The sequence below is a fragment of the Agelaius phoeniceus genome, chromosome 20 (assembly GCF_051311805.1).
Source record: "Agelaius phoeniceus isolate bAgePho1 chromosome 20, bAgePho1.hap1, whole genome shotgun sequence".
NCBI classification, from domain to species: Eukaryota; Metazoa; Chordata; class Aves; order Passeriformes; family Icteridae; genus Agelaius; species Agelaius phoeniceus.
Window position 1 is genome coordinate 3,174,567 of NC_135284.1, and position 20,998 is coordinate 3,195,564.

Consider the following 20,998-nt stretch of genomic DNA (forward strand, 5'->3'; position numbering starts at 1 on the left):
CTGCTGGTCAGTGCAGCGAGCTCAGCCCTGCACAGCATCAGGACAGAGCCCTCTGGGTGTCACACACCCCTGGGCTCAAGTTCCCCAGGACATGCTTCTGGCACAGGATCATTTAGAGCTTAATTCATGCACAGAAGCTGGCTGGGATGAGGAGGAACAGGACCAGCAGCTGCTGGCACAGCCCAGCCTGCAGGTGTGGGCTGGCAGAGCTGCTCTCCCCACCGTGCATGGAGGAGCTGCTGCCATCACCTCATTCTCCTTACATTTCTCCAAGCATTTCAACCCAAACAGCCCAGTGGTGAATTATCAAACTCTCAAACAAAAGCCAAACCATAACCAAGAGCCAAATGTGGAAGGAAACTAATCTCTACTTTCCCCTAACATCAAGCTTTGCTCTGCAAAGCCCCTCAGGCTCTGTGTGTTTACAACGTGCTCCAGTTTGGAGAATAAAATGCAGGCACTGGAGCAGCACAGAGGGGCCCACCAGTGCCAGCCAGTACAAGAGCCAGAGAAACCATCATGTGCTGCTGCTTCCAGCACTATCTCACAGAGAAACTGCACCCACGTGTTCCCAGAGGAAGAACTCTGCAGATGGCTGTCCCTGATTTGCAAAGAGAGGCAATCCCATGTCCCGAGATGGGAATGATCTGGGGACATAGAGAGAGGCAAGGTTTTGTGTCCTACTCCCCAGCTTTCCATTTCCAACAGACATATTAATGGATTCACAAACCAAATGGCCTTGGGTATGAAAAGAACAAAGAAACCTTACTCAGTGCAAACCAGCCCCCTCACAAAGACTGTGTTCAAACCACAGAAGGTAAAATCCACTTCTGTGAAGTTTAAAGGGTGGGGGAAAGCTCTTTATAAGGATCACAGGCATTTAACAGGGTGCTGCAAACAATAAGGAAATTACAACTAGCAATCGGATCGTTCTCTTTAAATAGTTGCTTACATTACACTTCATTTTGCCAAGTCCTTTGTATACAGAAGCAGCTCCCCCGGGGCATCACGGTGGGTCCGGGCAGTTTTGCTTGGCTGGGGAAGCAGCAGGGTCTGCACTTTGGAGCCAAGAGGCTGCATGGACTTGCTGTGCTCAGAGAGATGGGGCTGGAACACCCCAGACAAGGGGATAACAGCAAACCAAACCTGCTCAAAGCACTGCAGCAAGCGTGGCACGGCTGGCTCCAGGCAGTCTATGAGGTCCAGCACATGTGGCAATTCTTGCCAGCAGTTGGTCCTGGGTGTTCTCAGGATGTGTAGCCCCACTGGACACAAACTGCAGGCACTGCTCTTGGCTTCCCAGACATGGATGGCACAGGCAGTCTGCAACCCAGACACTCTGTCCCCAAGAAATCAGGAGTTGCCACTTCTCACTCATCAGCGAGGGTCCAAAGGAAAATGCCTCAAGCAAGCATCAAGCCAGGTGTGCGTCAAAAGGGTCAAAAAGCATCAAAAGAGGTCAATGTGACATCTCTTGCTGCTGGGGGAGCACGTCCATCACTGAGCTCTGAGACTTGAACCTGAAGAACATCATGTCAGGCTCAGTCACACCTTGGGTGAGTGAGAAAAACAATTCAAATGGAAAGGTTTTTAAAAGCTCCCAGACACAGCCCACCAGCCAGGGAACACCAAACCAAGTTTCAGAGCTTCACACAGGCTGAGCAGCACAGCACTTCCTATTTTGAACAGATTTGCTGCCTGTGTTATCACTGAAATGCATCACACAACACCAATGAACAAACACAACAACTGCACATAAAGCAACTGGAACTGGGCTGGCATTTGAAGCCTTCTATAAAAGCCTTGAATTGGAAGTTAGTGGTCTCGCTGCACTAACCATATTAATTCCATCCAGGAATGTGCTGTTTAAAGTGGGAGCAGTTTGGTTTGATGAGTCCCCTGTGCGCCAGGAAAGCTGATGGGGAATGAGAAACGCACGCGCCGCAGGAGGAGCACCAGGATCTACCACAATTCCCACCACCCTGGCCCTCATCAGCCAGATTCCAGCCTTTCCAGAGCCTGTCAGACATTTGGGAAGGAAGCCTGATGGCTCCTTTTACTGCAGGTCTGACCTGAAAGAGCAGAACCTTGATAGGAAATGGGCTGGTTCCTTTCAGCCAAGCTGAAGACAGCTCCCGATGGGATTCCCACGCTGTGCCATTATTTTGCACCTAAACTACAGCTCCCAGCAAGGGCATCTGATCCCCACCTAAAACCACTGGGATGACCCAACCTGTCTTGTGGCAAACTATTGTGCTAGTTAGCTTTTCTCAGGGTAAAATGTCAAGGATTTGCACATGTGAAGGTTCTGCAAAGGGGACAAGCTCAGTTTACACCCACCCACTGGTTGTGGTCCATGCAGAAAGGGAAATCCAGGAGAAAAAAGGCATCTCTGGTATGGGTACCTGCACAACCACACAGCTCACAAAGGATTCTGTGTCAGGCTGGGTGTGGGATGCAGAAAGCAAATTACAACTTGCTGTGAGACTGCAGGCTGATGGGATGATAGCTCAGGCAGGAGGGCAGAGTGCTGCCTCAGCAACTCTGAAAAGCTGTTTTTCCTGCCGTGAAGAGGATGACATGGAAATAACATACTCCACACACTCTAAGGATTTGATCATCCATTTAAAGAGGGGATCTCTGCTCTGCTTCCCAACAGCTGTTGCAAATCTGTGGGATCAAGCCAAAGCTAACACAGATGTGGAAATAATCTACGGACTATTCAGCCTGAAAGCAGCTGATCCTCTTGCAGTGCTCTTCACTCCTGGTTCAGGCCTGTTCCAGTCACTGCTCACCCCAGGACACCCACTGGAGAAGAAGTGAGGAAATACAGCCCCTCACAAGACTCTGTGCAGGCTGAGCAGCCTTACAGAAACTTCCCTGGCTCCTGTGCAGATGGTTTAGTGCAGCCGTCCAGTGGAAAAACTGGAGTCACCAGATTCCTCTGGTAACTTTATCCCTGCACAAAAGCATCACCACGACATCCTGGAAACCACAAACCCTGGGGGCTCCCTCCATGACTCCATCCACAGCCAGCTGGGAGAGGCTTTCAGAGATCACTCATGATCTGAGGGCTGATCCCAGACATTGATCCCCAGACAGACCATGCAGCAGCACAAGGCTGCTCTCCCCACCAGTACCGGCTCCATTATTCCCCTCATCCTGAAGACTGGGAATTCCTGGCTGAGAGGCTGGGGAGACATTTGCAGACAGCCACAGTAATTTTTCCAGATAAAGGTGTCAGACAAGAGGTCTCCCCAGCAGCCATGGCTGTTTCTGCACAGGGCTGGCACCCGGCCGGGGAGGATGAAATCCCCTCCTGCTCTGCTCCTTCTGCTGGGGAAGGGATCCCCCACTTCCAACAGCTGCCAGGTGCTATTTTTGGTTGTGCTGATTGATTTATCAGTCCTGCTAGCATTCACTGGCCCACATAAATCCTGAGCTGCAGCAGTGAATGCTGGCAGAGATAAAGCACAACTGCCTACAGCGCACTGAGCCCTGGCTGCTGGGAAAGTGGTGCTCCCACCCTCCTTGGGGGCTGCATTTCTCTGCTGCTGTGTGAAACTGGACCATAAAAGCTCTCACACTTCCTTCTTCCATTGCATATGGAGCTGACTCTGCCCAAGGATGCAGAGGGCAGACACGGTCTCTACCCATCTTGCAACCCACACTTCCACCCTGACCAGTGACAGAAGACAAAGGCAGTTAAAGTACTCAAAGGCAGCAATAAATTAACATATTCCTGCTATGGATGGCTGCTGCTTTATAGTAGCACAAATGTAAAGCCACTTTTCTAAAAATTCACTCTTAGATGCAATGAAGAATTTATTCTGGTGAGGCATTGGAAAGATCCCACCTTCCAACAGCCCCATGAGTGACCATGAGAGAGCACAGAGGGGTTTCCATTACAGCAGGGACTCAGCTCTTGCTGGTCTCTCACTCAAGAGCCCCAGGCTGAAACATGAAGCCTGTCTGAAGAACACACAAGCAGCCCTCAGGTGGAAAAATGCCCTTGGTCCAGGGCTGCAGGGACCAGCAGAGCTCAATGTCCAGCTCTGCCACCCAGAGCAGCTCCAGGCTGAGATATCCATGGCCATTCCCAGTGCTCCAGCGCTGCGGGAACCCCTCTGTCCTCACTCACCGACAGTGCTAAACTGCAGCTTTTACATCGTGCCTTAAAGGGTTTACAAGCACCAGGGGCCACCCAGGCTCTGCAGACAACAGGCTGCTCCTCTCCCTGTCGATTTAAATCTACTTCACGCCTGTCCTGACGACTCAAGCTCAGCTTGGACAAAAGCTGCTCTTCCAGCCCTCCCTCGCTGCTCCTTTTCCTTCGTGCATCAGGGAAGCCCCTGAGCAGAAGGAGAACACGGTGAGGGAACAACACACAGCCAAGCAGTGGGGGGAGACCAGATGGTGCACGCCAAGGTCTGACCCCGCGACACAGAGGAGACCGAGCGAGGCTTGGGATAAATTAATGTCCATTGTGCTGCTGCTCCTCTCCAAAAGTAAATCAAAATCTAATTACAAAATACAATGGTGACAGAGATGTCTGCTCCAGGAACGTTAATGAGCTGAGGAGGGAGGATTTGGCATTGTAATAAACGAGATTGATGTGAACAGCTGAGGCAGACAGCACAGAGCACCAGGGCCGTGGGTCCACACAGACCCCATGGCTCCCCTCCCTGTGCACACTGCCTGCAGTGGCTGAAAGCCCAGCTAAACCCAACCAGGGTCCCCTGGCACTCAGCCTGGCAGCACCTGCTGGGGACATTCCAGCAATATGACTCGGTGCAAGAAAAAACCTAAAAGAAATCAACCCAAAAGTTCTGCTTGTCACTTCCATCCTCTCCTTGCTGCGGCTCCGTGGTGGGAGATGGGCACAGCACAGTCCAGCTGGTGGCTGCCCACATCGCCCCACAGCTGCTGGGGGGACAGGGCACACCCTGGGCTTTTGTTCCTCCTGACCAGGGAGCACAGTAGCAGCAGGTTTGGAGGTGAAGCAGAAGGAAATCCTCTCTGTGGGTTTCTGGCACAGCCAGAGAGCTGCTCTTTGTTCCCTGAGGAGCTCCACAGCCAAAACCTGCGATGAGGGACCTAGGCCAGCCCAGCCCCATGTCCTGGCGTTTCCTCCCATCCTCTTCCCTCACCACCCTGTTCCCCAGAGCTGGCTGCTGCTCTTTGCAATTTCCCAGGCTGTGCCATCCCAGGGACAGAGAGCTGAGGGTTTTGTTTGAGGGCAAGGCAGCAAGGCTGGCTCTGAGCACAAGCTGCCTGCTCTGCCCCTGACACACACCCAGGCTGACAGGCTGGATCCTCCGCAGCCCACAGCTGATAGGAAAACATTTAATTTGAGCAGAGCTGAAGAGCAGTTAACATGATGTATGGAGAGCAAAGCCCCAGGGCCCTCAGCAGACACGGGAGCTGGCCTGGTTGTTTTACATTGCAGGTTTCAAAGAGGTGCTGGGATGGCAGCTTGATTTGATCTCAGGATCAGGAGGAAGCAGCATTTGACTAAACATACAGATAACAACACAGGCAGGAAATCAAGCTGGGAGGATGCCACCAGACAGGCTGGTCTATCAACACTATGAGGATGCTTTTCATAAATATATTTTTTTCAAGTGTTCCTCAAATTGTATTCAACAGCCCAAAGAATGCAGAATTTAAGGATGCAGCATTGCACCCAGGACTAGGAAATACACTTCCATGTATATCCAATAAATGGGGTTTTTTCCTCCATGTGCACACCAAGCTTTACCTCTTAAAAGGGGGCTTGCACATGAGCAAGGTATTTAATAAACATTTTTCTTTCTGCAAAAACACAAAAAGCAGTGAGGGCAGTGGGAGTTAAAATGTATGTGGGAAAAATTTAAGACACATGTAGAAGTATATCATCCATGGCCCCTATAAATTACTCCCCCAAATGACTAACACTGAGTAAGAAATAGCTATGTAAACACAGAGGCAATAAGAAAAAAGAATAATTTCTGTCTATGGGAAAGGGATATTTTTCCATCTGTTTATAGGAAAGGCAAGGGGTGGGGTGGGAGTCTGGGATGTTGAATTGGAGTTCAGGGCCTCCCTTGGTCCCATGTCTCATCTGTCAGTGGAAGTGGGACAGTTGCCAGAACATGGGTTTCCTACCCACTGCCTTTGCTGCTACTGTTCACTTGAGGGCTGGCAGTAATCTCAAGGTCAAACACCTTGCAATCCCGGATCATTAAGAAACAAACACTTCTGAAAAGCCTTGAGTTAAAACAGAGTTCCCACCAAACACAAAAGCCTTTTAAATCAGCAGGGAAATCGGGATTTGGTTTTTTTGTTTTGTTTTGTTTAATGCACACAATGAGGTATTAGTGAGGTTTCTGCTTTGTTTTCAGTGGTTAATCTGAGAGGGAACCTTACACAATCAGACCAACAAAATCCTGGAAAACAATGGAGCATTTGTTAGCACTGTAACACACCCTGGGGAGGGAGGCAGCCAGGAGCCTCCCAAGCAGTGACAAGGCAGCACCAGGACATCCCCCAGACCAGCTACACAAAAGATCCCTGCAAAACTATCAAGACATCACAGATACCCCCTTGTGCCCACTCTGCTGAGGTACCCACTGGGTGGATGGCAAATTTGCTTTTCCACAGCACCTTTTGAAATGCAATAGCTCATCCATCACATCACAGTGATGCTTCCTCCACTCAACACAGCTCTTGCATCACTGCAGACACTCAGACTGTTTAAAAGCAGCTGATCTCAGGATGCACCGGTTGAGGTTGGTCTGATCCTCCCTACAGCAGACCTCCCTACAGATCCTCCCTACAGCTGCATCCATCTCGGTGTCTCAGAGCCAACAGCATTGAATCTCATCTGGCAGCACTCCTGGTTTGCAACCCAAGGAGGATTTTCATGCAAAGGTTACACAGCTGCAGAGCTACAAAGGCCACAACCACAGCCCTGGCTGCGGGGGCAGCTCTGGGCTTTGCATGCAACAGGCTCTGCTCCCAGCTCAAGGGATTCACTCTGTAACCACAGATCAAAATATGCCAGGAACTAACCAGATCCAGGTGCTCTCAAGCTCCAGCTGGAAAGAGCAATCCCTGCCAGTGACAGCTCTGAGTATTCCTGCTCCTCTTCTCGGGGTGCAGCCTGTGCCAGCCTGGAGCAGCCACAGTGCTCATGGGGACTTCTCCTTTGGAGCCCCCAGTCCATCCTGAGCAAACATCACACCACCAAAACTGCTCTGGGCAAACCCCCTGATGATGATGTTGTGTTTTCAGAGCCTCTGTGCCCTCCTATCACACTTCACCAGCACAGCTGAGCCCCAGAGCTGTGCTGGCCTGAGCCAGCACTGGGTGCCCTGCGGGGAACAGCATTCGAGTGAGGCGTGACATGGGCAGGACAGATGTAACACAGGCTGCTGGAAAATGCTCTTCTGCTGAGCACTTCTCTGCCTCCTGCTCCCCAAACTGACATCCAGCCCCTCAGCAGAAAGGCTGGAAATGTAAACCTGCCCCAGCCAATGATCTCTAAATGGGAAAATGCCACCGAGAGTCCCACGTTTGCAATTAATCACCTGCACACATGAAAAGCCAGGGCAGAACAAAGCTGCCCGGAGCTCAGATGCACCAACACCTCAACTGCAGCACAAACCAGCAGGTGGGAAGTGGAGAAGCCATTTCTTCACCCACTTCTTTTGCAGAGCAGCTTTCCCATCACACAGTGCTCCAGCAAAGCTGGGGAACGGGGAAGGGAGGGACAGGGAAAGGAGCAGAGTCATGGTATGGGCTGGGCACAGAGGAAGGGGAGGGACAACCAGTATGGGGCCAGCAGACAGGCCTGAGGGGTTTATGACACACACACATGGTGGGCCAGGTGCAGGGCCAGAGAGGGAACCTGATCTGTCCCCGAAACCCAGCACCGAGCCATAAGAGGCCCCCAGCTCCAGAGACATCGAGCAGGGAGGAATGGGACAGCAGCCTGCAATTCCTCTTCTTCATTTTAAGGCACTGTGAAACAGCCAAACCAGCTAAGAAGATGAACATGGACAGTGAAAAATCAGTAGCAAGTCAAAAGCTCCACTGATGAGAGTCAGAAAATACAGAGCTTCCCAAGGAGCCAAGAGCCTGTTGTCAGCATATGGAGGAAGGCAGGACACTTGGCCACCGTGTCCCTCCTGCCACCACGAGCATGGCACAGACAGTCATGGAGAAACAACAAGGAGCTGCTGCCAGGAACTGATGAAATGTGAACCCCACGGGGGTGCTGAGAATGTCAGATAAGATGCAGAGTATTCATTCCCTCTGCTGACAGCCAGCCCCAGCTGGAGGGGGAGGCTCGGAGACCGCAGGACTCAGAGAGCCAAGATACCCAACACCAGCTTTGCCATTGAGTCTGAGGCAAGAGCAAAGCAGGTGACACAGAGGACTGGGTGGCAGGAGGGCTACCTCATGTTTTTGCTGAAAATAAGGGAGATTCTGTGCAAAAAAAAAAAAGGCAAATTGTGTGTTCTTTTATAACATGCTGAAAACTTCTGTGCGCTGGCAGCGACCCTCCTCAGATGGGGCTGTATTTCAGCTGTTACTATATTCAGTTTGTAAAATGCTCTGGGATGATAAAAATCACTCCAGAAACAGTTACTAAAACTGTTTCCAGGAAATAGATTCACGGAGTTAGAGAAAGCCTGGTGTTTTTACAAGACCTTCTACTAGAGAAAGACCAAAGATAAGCAGCAAGTTTTGCTTCCTTGTCTTTTCAGCAATGAAAAGGACCTGTGCTGGGGTTTATTTCATTCTGCAACATACAAAACCACCATCAGTTATTTCCTCAGAGAGTAGCCTGACTTGAAATGGACAGATAACACCCCTCAAATCACCTGGAGTTGAAGGCTTTCTGCCTTAGTCAAGCTCTGGATTTGTCTGCTTGCATTCTTGTTTTATCCTGCTGCTTTCCATGATTATTGAATTGTCCAGAAGATGATCCCAGGGTAACTAAATCCATGCTGCAAGAACAGAGATTTTATCCAGGAAAAGCACCGTGGGAGCACGGTCTATCTTCCCATCCCCACTCCAGCCTCAGTGCAAGGAAGGAACATGTTTGGAGTTGGATGAGCCACAGGAAGTGCAAGCAAATCATCCACTTGTGTCCAAGTGCCTTTTTCCAAGGATCTGCCATGAAGTTTCAGGCTCAGTCACCCCTTCCCCACCCCTGGGTCAGAACTGATTGAATGCAGCCACCGAGTCAAACTCCAACACACTCATCTCCTTTGGCAGCTCTGCGGTTCCGCTGCGAGCTCCAAGCTCTTCCCCTCGTCTCCCTCTCCCTCCTCTCCCTCAATTATCTTGCTTCATCTTTATTCTGTTTCCAGGAACACTTAGCAACAGGCTCTCGCAATCAGCCACCGGCAGGCAGGATCTGAGGAGGAGACTGCAGTTGTGATGACCTTTTGCTACACTCATGCAAATTTTAAAGAAAGTATGAGAACAATTTGCCTTTTAAGTATCCTCTGCTTACATTCACCGGGAGTTAATTCTCCTTCTCTCCTCAGAGGCATCAGAAACACCAGATTTTCTGATTTTACACTAATGAGAACAAAACCCGCGGCTTAATTCCCGCTTACTTTGTGGGATTTTTTTTTCTGTATCTCATGCTGTGATGAGAACCTGAAGGGGCAAAAATTAACATGTGACACCTACCCTGGCCTAGACCTCAGGCCTGCTCAGGCACCACGTGCTCCTGTCAGCAAAAGCCAAGTGTGGATTCAGGGCCCATCCCAGCAGCCAAACTCGTCCTGAGAAGGACAAGATGCTGCTGGCTCCTCTTGGTGAGGAGCAGCTTTCACTGCTCACCATCAGAGACTTTCATCCCAGGACAGCCCCAGGGTATGCCAGGAGCCAAACATTGCCTCAGCCTCCCAAGCAACCACAGCTTTTGTGATCTCCATGATTAAAGGCAGCAGATAAAGGCTGGGACCGTGGTTCAGGTCTCTCATTCCCATGGGACTCCTGGAGTGCTCCTGCCAAATCCAGGGACTTTGGCGAGTGACATCCTCCAAAGCAACACACCGACCACCACAGGGCTCTGGGGGGGCAACACTGATGCTGGATGGATGAAAATGGGTAAATAACAAATCTGGGTTTGGAAAACCACAGCAACAAACTCACAGCAGCCGTTTTTACAGCCACCCCAATGGGTGCTGGCATGGGAGAACAGGCAGCAGCCTTGATTTTCATCAGATTTAAATCAAATCCCCAAAGCTTTCCAGCACTTTCCCTGTCACTCAGTAATTTTCTCACATACACAAACAAGTCTGGAGACAGCCCAAAGCACACACCAGGACAGCCAGTGCAGCTTGCAGGGCACAGGGCATTACTGAATTTAGTACTTTCTCCTTAAAACAAACACTCTGTGTTTGGAATAAAAAAATCCTGTATTTCTTGCAGTGGCTAGAAGCTGAAGGGAGGGAATGGGTGAATACCCAGGTACCAAGGCTGGCAGCTCAGCCTCTGCTTTCTGACGGGTGTTCATAACCAGGGAAAGAATTTGCAGGTCCCTGATCTGGGAAACAAATGAAACAAAAACCCCTCACAGATCTTTGATACTTCAGATTATCTTAAAAAGTATAATCTACTTTTATTTTTCCTTTAAAAAATGAAAAGTCTAAATAAGCACATCATTGATCTGATTGCTGAGAACAGCATCTGGAACATCAATCTCTGCCTGAGACTGCAGAAGCTGCAGGAGAGCTCAAAGCAGCCAAGGCTGCCCTTGAACCAGATGCTGCTCACTCTTACAGAAACGCCTGTGGATCTGTGTGAAAATGATTAAACAAAATTGCTCCCTCTTTTTCAAACTACAGAACTCAAATCTGTTTTCTCTTAGAGGGCAGATGCTCATTACATATCCCACAGAACATCAAAGAGCAGGAAAAGAAGGAAAGCAGCCACCCTGCCATGCACCAGTGCCCAGGGTCCTGCCTGAGCAGCACCCACCACCTCCCCTCCCCAAAACCCTTGGCTTGGGGTACAGGGGGTAAAAATGCCTCTTCAAGTTCAGTCCCCACTTAGTGACAGCATCAAAGATGCCAATCAGGGGCTGTCTGCTCCAACAGCAGCAAACAGCAGCCATGTGTTTTGTAGGCAATTCTTTTGGGACTTCAAAAACTCCAGCTACTGCAGCACCTCAGGGAGCCCCAAAACTTGGGCATTTCTCCAATATTCCTTTCCCATCAGTGCTTGAGCATTCAGAGCAGAACACAAGGGACCATCAGTCCAGCCCCAGACCTGTAACCCCATCCAGATCCAACCAGCACCTTCTTCAGGTGCTTATTAACAAATGAGAACATCAAGAGAGCATTGCAAAGGTGCCAGGGGCCTCCCAATCCCCCATGAGAGGCTTGGCAGGATGTGACCTTAGTGGCACCAAACTCTGTGCCTTTAATGCCACACCTGATTCAAACCCCTGTGCTCAGAGGTGAAAGGCAAGTGACCGATGGGAGGCCTCATTCCCAGAGCCCTTCTCGTTTATTTTAGTTCAAAGAGCTCAGAAAACTCAAGGCAATCACTCAGCAGCTCGGATATTTAAGGAGGAGTGTGGGGAAGTGTGCCTGGGAAGCAGGAAGCACAAATTCAGCTTCATCCAAGATCCAAGAGAGAGGAGTCACAGCCAGGCTCTCACTTAACAGCTTCTCCCAGGCAAGCCACGGCCTCATCTGTCTTAATCTTTGACCACTGAGAGATGAAAACAATTTATCCTCATTCCCTGCTCTTACAAGGAGAGGTTACAAGAAACAAAACTAAACCAAAGATCAATGTTATAGCCCTTCTCAGAAAAACTCTGCCTGACCTGGACTTTCTCAGTATCCTTTTATCTGGGAGTGTTTTGGCTAAAGCTTTGCCGAGGAAAGCCATGTGAGTAAGCCAGTTAAAAACCTGGTACTTTCATGTTTATACAGCCAGCTAAGCAGCTCACTACAAAGGCTTTTATTTCAAGTCTCTCCTGACAAGCCAGCATGGATAAATTACATAATCTCCCAGGAATTATGATGCACAGGAGGAAAAAAACCCTCCAATTCCCTAGGTAAGAACTAAGGGCTCAGAAACTGAGAACTGAAGGAAAAGTCTGTTCAAAAATCATCCCAAGATTAGAAGGCAACTTTTTTGTACTCAAAGAGACAGCAAAACCAGCTGTAGATGCAGACACACTCCTTCCCCATGGCTACCAAGAATTCACCAGGTCCACAGCTGAACATGGAAATATCTCAAAGGTCTCTCTTCTCCCAAATACCTTTATTTCCAGAAAAACCAATCTGAAACAAGCCCCTGTGCTTGACAAGCAGTGCAAAAGGCTACAAGCACGAGAAGAGATGAGCTTTCCAGTCTGAGAGGTGCAACTGAGCAATGAATCACAGAACAGAATCATGGAATATCCTGAGCTGGAAGGGACCCACCAGGATCATCAAAGCTGCTGTCAATGGGGTGCATCCAAGTACAGCCTGAGTCCCCAGGTTGAACCAGGCTTCACACACTGGCTGTGTACTGAGCTGTGTTGGTTTTACATGCTGTGTGTGCAAGAGCCAGGAAAAATCCATCTTCAATGTCATAACAAACCCTAAGTTAAACACAAAGGCAAAGCCAAGCATGTTATTCAGTTAAACAGGCACATAAAGGAGAAGGCAGCCCTGGCCATGCATTTGCTCCTGATTTTTGTTGTTTCTCAGGGAGCACACACATAAATGGGCAGATGCTCCCTTCTCTAGGAACAAACCTGCTGCTCCTAATAAAAAACAAGAGTTTTGCAGAAGAAACCTGCACTTCACAGCCTGTGCACTGCTCTCCCCCACCGTGGAGTGAGAAAGGAGCACACCTTGGTCCCCTTGCAGACACAATGCCCCAGGGGCAGCTGGGATAATCACCCAAACCCAGGGAATTCCCAAACTCTGAGAGACCAAACCAGAGCCAGCAGGTCTGTAAGGCTCCAACCCTACAGAAGAGTTTTGTCTTCAAGTTATGAATTTTATGGCATTTGCTCTGCCCATTATAAACTACACATGTGGTTTTTAAGGTGGTGGGCAAAGGAAGGGGTGTCTGAGGGTCCAGGTGCCCAGTCAGGCCAGGAGCAGCCAAAGGAAGAGTCCACCTACACAGAACCTTCCACAGCTGGATTGGGTCTTTTGTGCTTTCTCCAGGAAGTCTGAGCAGCTCCTCCCTCCACTGGGCAGAGCTGGAGCCTGACACATTAAATTCTGGGCACGGAACTGGTGGCACTTTGGATTACTGACAACTTCAAAAGGACCAGACAAGCCCTTCTCGGGTAAGTAAGCTCTTGCTGCTCAGTTTGCTGAAGGACATGAGGACAGCCTGAGCCAGCAGCTTTGCTGAACATTTCCAGACAGCCTGGAAACAGTCTGGCAGCCTGGCACCCAGCCTGCTCCTCCTTTTCCATGCCAACAGGGACACGCAGGACCCGCCTCGGGTACGGCAGCTCCGAGGGGAAGGGATGAGCAACTTCTACAGAAAAGATGCTCCCACAGATTGTACAAAATTCATGATTTTCAACTCTCTGCTAGCTTAGGAAAGGAGAGGTTTAAAGCTCCAAAGTTAGGCTGTTTGTAAAAATAAATAAATAGATAAATAACCATGAGTCCCAAATTCTGTTCTGAACCTCAGGGAATCAGCAGGTGGCAGATGGTCAAAGCCAGAACAAGGTTATTTCAGATCTGCAAGCTGAAATATCCCCCTCCATCCCCCCTGCAGATCTACAGGAGGACCACAGGGAAGATTAAGCACCTGCAGCTTGGGGTTGTTGTGGTTACCTTTTAGCCCATTCAAAAGAATATTACAATGTATTCCCCAAGGGAGTCCATAAATAGAAAAGGATTCTGCTCTAATCCCCTATCTACTCCTTTCTGGATAATATGGCATTTGGACAAGCACTGCCAAGACAAAGATTTATGACAGAGCTGAGAGTTTGCATGGCCAACACATGCTCTAAAAACTCAGGATTCCAAGGAATAAATAAAGCCTCTCCTAGGATATAGACAGCCCTTCAGTTGTGGAAGCTTCATGCAGATACAAACTTGTTTGCAGGATTTCTGCTTCCCTCTCCCATACCAGGCAAAAGACAAGTTTATGCTGATTTTGCCCAACACCAAAATCAACTGTTCTCACTGGGTGTTCTTGCTGAAACCACCACCACCACACAGTCACTTCCCATTTCTTTACTAATACTTTATAGCATCTATCAGCTATTACCTATCCAGCCAGCTTCAAACTTCTTTTTCTGACAGTAACCAACATCAAAGGGAAAAGAACTAAGGAAACTGCAGACTAAAGGAACTATAAAAAGTACAGCTGATGAATGCTACAGTTTTACTGCTTCACTGGAGACACCAGGGAGCTGTGTGTTCTTAGAAGTTCCTCAGTGAATGGTGTATTAAAAAAACAAACAAACAAACAAAAAACCCAAATAACAGCAACTTTGCAGTGCTACTGCAATTAGATTTTGTAATGGAAATGCTGAAAAGCACTTGGACAACAGAGTCAGTGTAACACACACGTGTGCCAAAGCAGAACCAGTGGAGGCAGAAAATTCAGCACCAAATGCAAGCAAATATATTTTGCCCACCTGAAAATTCAAGGCAGTGAAGACACATCCACTCACAGAGGGACCAGGCAGGATTGTTTCCTACTCCACATTCCCCAGGTGTGATTTTAAATTACTCACTGGGGCTGTCACACACCTCCCTTGGCTGCCTGCACACAGCCAGGCACAGCAGCAGGGTCTGGGAGGTGCATGCTAGGGAACAAAATTTAAAAAAAAAGAAAAATGCAGTCATTTTTGACAAAGGGGAAGTGCTGCATCCCTGCTGAATCTCTGTGGTTGCCTACACACCCTTTGGATCCTGGCTACTTGCAAGCAAAACATAAAACCAAGGATATTTGTTCAAAACCCACAGGCGGACACTGTGATTCTATTGAAGAAAAAAATACAACTGGCATTCATTCTAAAAACTTCCCACCATTGGGACTGGGATTCAAAACCAGCACTGGGCAGCGAGGCCAAAACACACTGAGAGCAGACGCCTGCAAAAGATTCCAAGGGAAATTAGTTATGTGGGTTTTAACAAAAATAAAATTAAATCCAATGTTTACAAAGGGAAAAAAAAGGCAGCTTCCCTAGGAGACAGTGCTGCAAACACCCTTTGCAGATAAGTCAAGACCTGTCTGAGGCTTCCCCGGGTTCCTGTGCCAGTGTGTGCAGACAGGGAAAAGGCAAAGCCAAATGCTGAGCAGGCAGCAGCCGCCTCCTCCCATCCTTGGGGCTGGCACTGGCTCTGAGGGGCAGTGAAGGGAACTCTCCATCCATCCATCCATCCATCCATCCATCCATCCATCCATCCATCCATCCATCCATCCATCCATCCAACCATCCCTCCATCCATCCCTCCCTCCCTCCTCTTCCATCAGGGAGCTGTGGCCAGGGGAGCTCCTGGGTTTCCCCTGCTCTGCTTCTCCCGTCTCATCTCTCTCCAGGAAGAGACATGGTGAGCTAAAGCTGGACGAGCAAGTGGATTTACAGAAAGCCCCAGCTTCCCTCCTGGTGTGCTACAGTCAGCCTGATTCTGTAAACTTTTCTTTTTCCCTTAAGTAATTTTGCTGCAGCTGAGTCACACACAGGTCCTGCCAGGAATTTTTATAATTACTGAATTAGAGCAAGGTTTTGCCTGTGCACGCCTGACAACATCTGCTGATGGAAGTGAGCTCTGCTCAAACCCTTGCAGAGCCCTGCAGGAGCAGGGCTGAGCGCTGCCCTTCCTCCCAACACCACCTCTCATGGGGCTCTTCTTGCTGCTCCTCCTGCAGAGAGCTCTGCAGCTCCCAATCCACGTTTTGGGAGGAAGGAAATAAACTGGAACAAAGTCCAAAGGGTGCTGAAGCAGAATGCTGGCTGCCTCTTGGCTCTCCAAGCCTCTTGCTGGAGCATCCCTGGGGCAGCATCCACAGTTCTGTGCCTCTCCACATAGCTGCAAAGCCATCGTGCGTCACATCTTCCTTGGAGACAGACAACGGTGTAGAGTTCCATAAAACCACAGGAGAAAATAACTCCCTCCACCTCCTCCTTCAATGGACACGAGGAGTTATTCTGCAAGCAAAGCTCCAACACACAACACTGCTCCAGACTAGAGATCAAACACAACGCAGGTTCAGATAAGCCAAAAGCAGACATCTGGCATTAGCAGCCTAGACTACCCACTTCCTGGACGATCCAAAAACCTCCCACTTTATGCTACAGGTCAGAAATGCAAAGGAATTACCATGCTCAGCCTCCTCCTTGTTACTGTTTGCTGGAGAGTGATGCCTGTCCCCTCCTGGTTCACCCAGTGCTGTAATTTATCCCATGCTGCACCCGAAGGGCTGCATTAAGAAAACAGCACAGCTGCCAAGCCCTGAAAAGCAGGGATGTGCTGGAAATGTGCTGTCTCTGTAGCTTTAATCCAGTCCACTCGCAGGGGTCTTTACAGCATGGCCACATACCATGTGTGCACACAGTCCTGACGCAGTTAGAACCAAGAATAGATGCTCAACTAGAGGGGAATTACTCAGTTCTGGGTTTCAGCTGGTTGTGCATGCATAGCACTCAGCTCTCTTCACTTCACACTTTTCATGTGCTGCTCCAAGGCAAAAATGAAGGCGTCTTGCCACTACAGACTGGGGTTCTTCTCAAAGGATCCTGAATTTATTTTCATAAAATCCTAAAGAACTACGTTCACAACACCTCGGGTTTACAGATGAAGAAAATAGTTACAGAGAAGCTCTGGGCACCCTGTTCCAGAATCAGCCTCCAGCTCCCTTTTAAAAAATAAATAGCACGGAGAGGCATTTTAAATGTTTGACGTACAACTTCCCATGAGATCATCTGCAGCAGGAGCACTCGGCACTTCTGCAGCTCAACCCTCACCCTGGGGACCTGGGAAATCAAGTCCCTCCTTGTGCATGAAAAGCAATTTACCCAGCACCATCCCTGAGCCCTGCAGCAGCAGCAGAGCAGGAATTCCCATCTCCTTAAGCAGCACTTTATCCTCTCTTTTTCCATCACTTGCCTCACCTCCAAGCCTGAGAAGGGCTGAGGATCTACACATGGAACCCCATCCTTCACTGGGCTGCCTCAGCTGCCCTCCAGGAGCAGCAAGGGCAGGGGTGCCATGGAAAAAACCCATCTGTGATCCCATAATTAGAAACGGCATGGTAACGTATACAGGGGGATGAATTAAGGTTGCAGAGGAATACTGTAAATTGGATGCACATTTCTTGTTCCATTTTACTGCTATTTTTTTTTTTTTTTGCCCTCTCCCTTATTGGGCTTTGGCTGCACTTCAGATTAAGCTCCTAATAAGGGCTGGAGTTGGATGAGATTTCTTTCAGCCCATCAGATTGCAGCCTTCCAAGCCATTGAAATGAGATTCAAGCTGAACTTGAATTTTCAATAGTTTGGCCTAAAGGGGAGGGTGTTAACAACAGACCTGCCAACACCTTCTCCATACAAATTTCTGAAAACATGTCTACACATCAAATGCTGCTCGGGCTCTGCTAGACAAAAGCCACAAAGCCAACATCTCAAATCCACTGCTGACTTGCTCAGCTGGTTCCCCTGCCAGTGAAGCTCACACATTTCTCTGAAAATCCACAGAATGTCTGTGTTCTGTATTCTCTCTAGGGAAAAGGGTTTTCCCCCAGCAACCCAGCTGTTGTAGTTTCATTATGATAAATCAGGCTGGCCTAAGGAGACATCAGGTAAATCAGGTGGACACACAGGATGCAGACACACACCAGTTCACCCACCAAAATGATACAGCCCCAAAATTAAAGATACTCCAATGACATGCACAGGCTTTAATCAAGACCTCTGCCAGCACACATTTTTAAATGCTGAAGTCTATTTTCTTGAGGACATGAATGTTTCAGCTTCCATGCCACTAAAATTATTTCCATTTCACATTTCCAGTATGAACATCCATGGCTACTGTGGCCAGTGCTGCAGGGAGCAGAGCAGTGAAGGGAAGGTGCTCCTCTCCTTTGATGAGAAACACTAAGAGAAAAGGAATGATGGTTTCTTGATCTGCATTCAAGGGAAAGTATGCCCTGCTGGAGTGCCTGGCAGGGCATCAAGAGCAATGGAAATTTCAGCTTTCAAAGAAATAATACTCAAGAAGGGGGTGGGAATATCGTGTAGGAGCTGAGGTGACACTAATCCCATGGTCTGTTTTACAAACTGTCACTTCTCTCCAATGAAATTAAATCCTCTGCAGAAAAATCCTCTGGCTCCAACATCTTTTGGTAAGTAGAGCATAAACAGAATGAAGAAGAGCTCATAACTGAGCAGAAAATGGACTCAGATGGGCTGATTACAGGCAGGAGAGTAGAGGGACAGCAACCTGACCACTGGGATTTTGCATTTTTCTTTGGATGGTCACTGCAGGATCTTTGAACCTCACCTGGCCAACAAGGCTCTTTCAACACAACAGGGACCCTCTGCTCACTGCGAGGGGAAGGAGAGCAGGGTGGGAGAAAATCACAGCAACTCCTGCAAAAAGGTCTGGACTTGATTAGCAACTTATTTTCTTTAGGAGCATTTAGCTAAGCAAGTGGGGAAGAAGCCTGTGGTGTCCTGCAGTGGCTCTTCCCAGGGAAGCTGGAATGAGGCTGCTCATTCACCCGAGGAGCTGAACAGGCTCAGCACAGCAGCAGGAGCTGCTCACACCAATATCCATTTCCCTGTTGGGAGCTGCTTTCACCAGCACAAACAAGAAACACTGAAAATGTGTGAGTGAATGGCACTTTGAAATCAGAAGGTGTCTGGCAGCTCTGTGTCAGTGTGATGAACCCTCCAGGGCAATTACACACCGGTTCCTGTAGCTTGAAGCTCTGAACAAAGCAAATGCTGTGAGTAATCGTGGAGGAAAAAAAACCCCACAAAATGGCATGGAAAGTGTTTGCCCAAGCTCATGTCAGACAGGACTTTTCTATCTCTGTGACACAATGTCCAATCTGCTGAGCTACAGAAGAAGTTTAATTTCTTTTTATAGGTTCGTGTTCTCAGCATTGCTCTGGCCACGAATCCATGAATCCAGAACAACAGGGATGCACCTTCAGCTACTGCAAGGATGATTGGAAGTATTTAACAGCTGAAGGAAAATACAGGTACAGCTTTTGCAGCCCTCATTTTTAAGTCACTAAGCAGCTGCAGGTGGACACAGGCAAAGCACTGACTTGTGCAGGAGCAGCTCAGGCCAGGCACAGTCTCATTGACTGCAGAGGGACAGAGTCAACACCCACATGGATCCTGATTCTCTTAAATTCACCAAAGCCTCTCCAGGGCCAGCCTGTGCTTTTGCACAAGGCAGGTTTATCCTCAGGGCCAGCAAATGCTGTGCGAGACACGCACACAGAGCAGCAGAGGGAAGGCAAAATCTGTAGCTGTGCTAATTGGTGGAGGAATTACAAAGTAAAATACCAAACTAAATACCACAGGTCTGAGAATGAGCAAAGAACCCTTTCCCTTTCTGCCTCTCACAATGACTTTCCCCACCAAGAACCACCTCCACGGGCCCAGACAGATGTTTGAGCAGATGACCAAAAAATGTCAGGTATTTTTCTTTTCAATAGATTTGCATCCAGACAGGATGAAAAGCCCTTTCTCTTGAGCAATTGAGTTCTCCCCACAACAGACACGAGCTGGCATGTTCTGAGCCTTTGGTATTTCAATCCCAATTAATAAAATAGTAATTGCTGCACCTAAGGGGTTCTCAGCTCCCTAAGAGGAAACACTTAATACATACACAGATTTTCCTAAGCTTTACCACTACATACTTAAGACATGGATTGAGGGATGAATCACAACTTCAAATTCTTCACTACTAAGCCTGGCAATCAACACTGCCACTTTCTGGCAAAGAAACCCTAAAAGCCCTCACCTGTGATGTCATCTGCCGACAGATTTATGTTCTGTGGGGCGCTCCCGTCCTGTGACTCCCTCACTGAGGAGGCAGCTGGGTAACAGGATTTGTTCTGGATAATCCCTGCTCAGGCTCTCAGGAGGGGAGGAAACAGATGAAGATGCACTCAGCCAGAGATGGCAGCCACCACTTTTAGGGAATTTATTACGCCCCAGCCACCTGCCAGGTGTAAATCCCATTTCTAGTTTCAAGCCTGGAGAAGGCAGCACCATGAAGACAGAAGGGAGGTGAGGGAAGTCTGCACTTCCCCTTCCAGATCCCAAACCTGTGTGTCCACAAGGCAGGAGGCATCAAGCCTGGCCTGTCACTGTAGGGGAGAGGTAACACAGCCCTACATAACCAACTCCAGGGTAAGGACTATCTCCTTCAAATGCAGTTCTCTGAACAGAGCCCAGCACAACAGACCCTGAGCCACCAGCAGGGCCATAAGCTCTGCCTGGGGTTATTATTTTCATAATTAGAGGGATGGCAGCAGACAGAGGTGGTATTTGGTGGCCTCTTAACCTAGAGACTTACTGGGGTTTATGCAGATGACTCCACTTTTCCAGCAGCAAAGCCTGCAGCAAATCCTCGTGGGGACAAACATCAAACCAGGATCTGGATGGGGCTCAACACAAGGCCACTGCTCGGTCAGCCAGAGCCAAAAGAACAACACAAAACATGCAGAGCTCAGAGGGAGTTTAAGTTTTAAAATTGAGTGAACCCTGCCAATTCAAATCTGTCTGAAGCAAAGTGACTTTTCAGGTGAGGCACCACTCCTTGCTCCAGCCTGGTCCTCATGCCTCCCTCCATCCACCTGCTTCTCCCACACTCCAAAACATCTCTTCCCAACCTTGGAGGCTCCTCCCAGCCTACCACATCCCCTTCTTTCCACCTCAAGAGCCACAGGTCCCATGCAGCCAGCAGGGACATGCCTGCAGGGAAAGGCAGGGACAGCCACCTACTCTTCTGCTTTACAACGCAGCAATTAACTGGTTTGAAAACTGCCT

At 48.9% G+C, this 20,998-nt stretch overlaps 1 protein-coding gene across 1 annotated transcript in view; it reads right to left on the bottom strand.

Annotated features, from left to right (window-relative positions):
* NXN (nucleoredoxin) overlaps nt 1-20,998 on the bottom strand; it is a 47,290-nt gene that overhangs the window by 14,729 nt on the left and 11,563 nt on the right. The window lies entirely within an intron of this gene.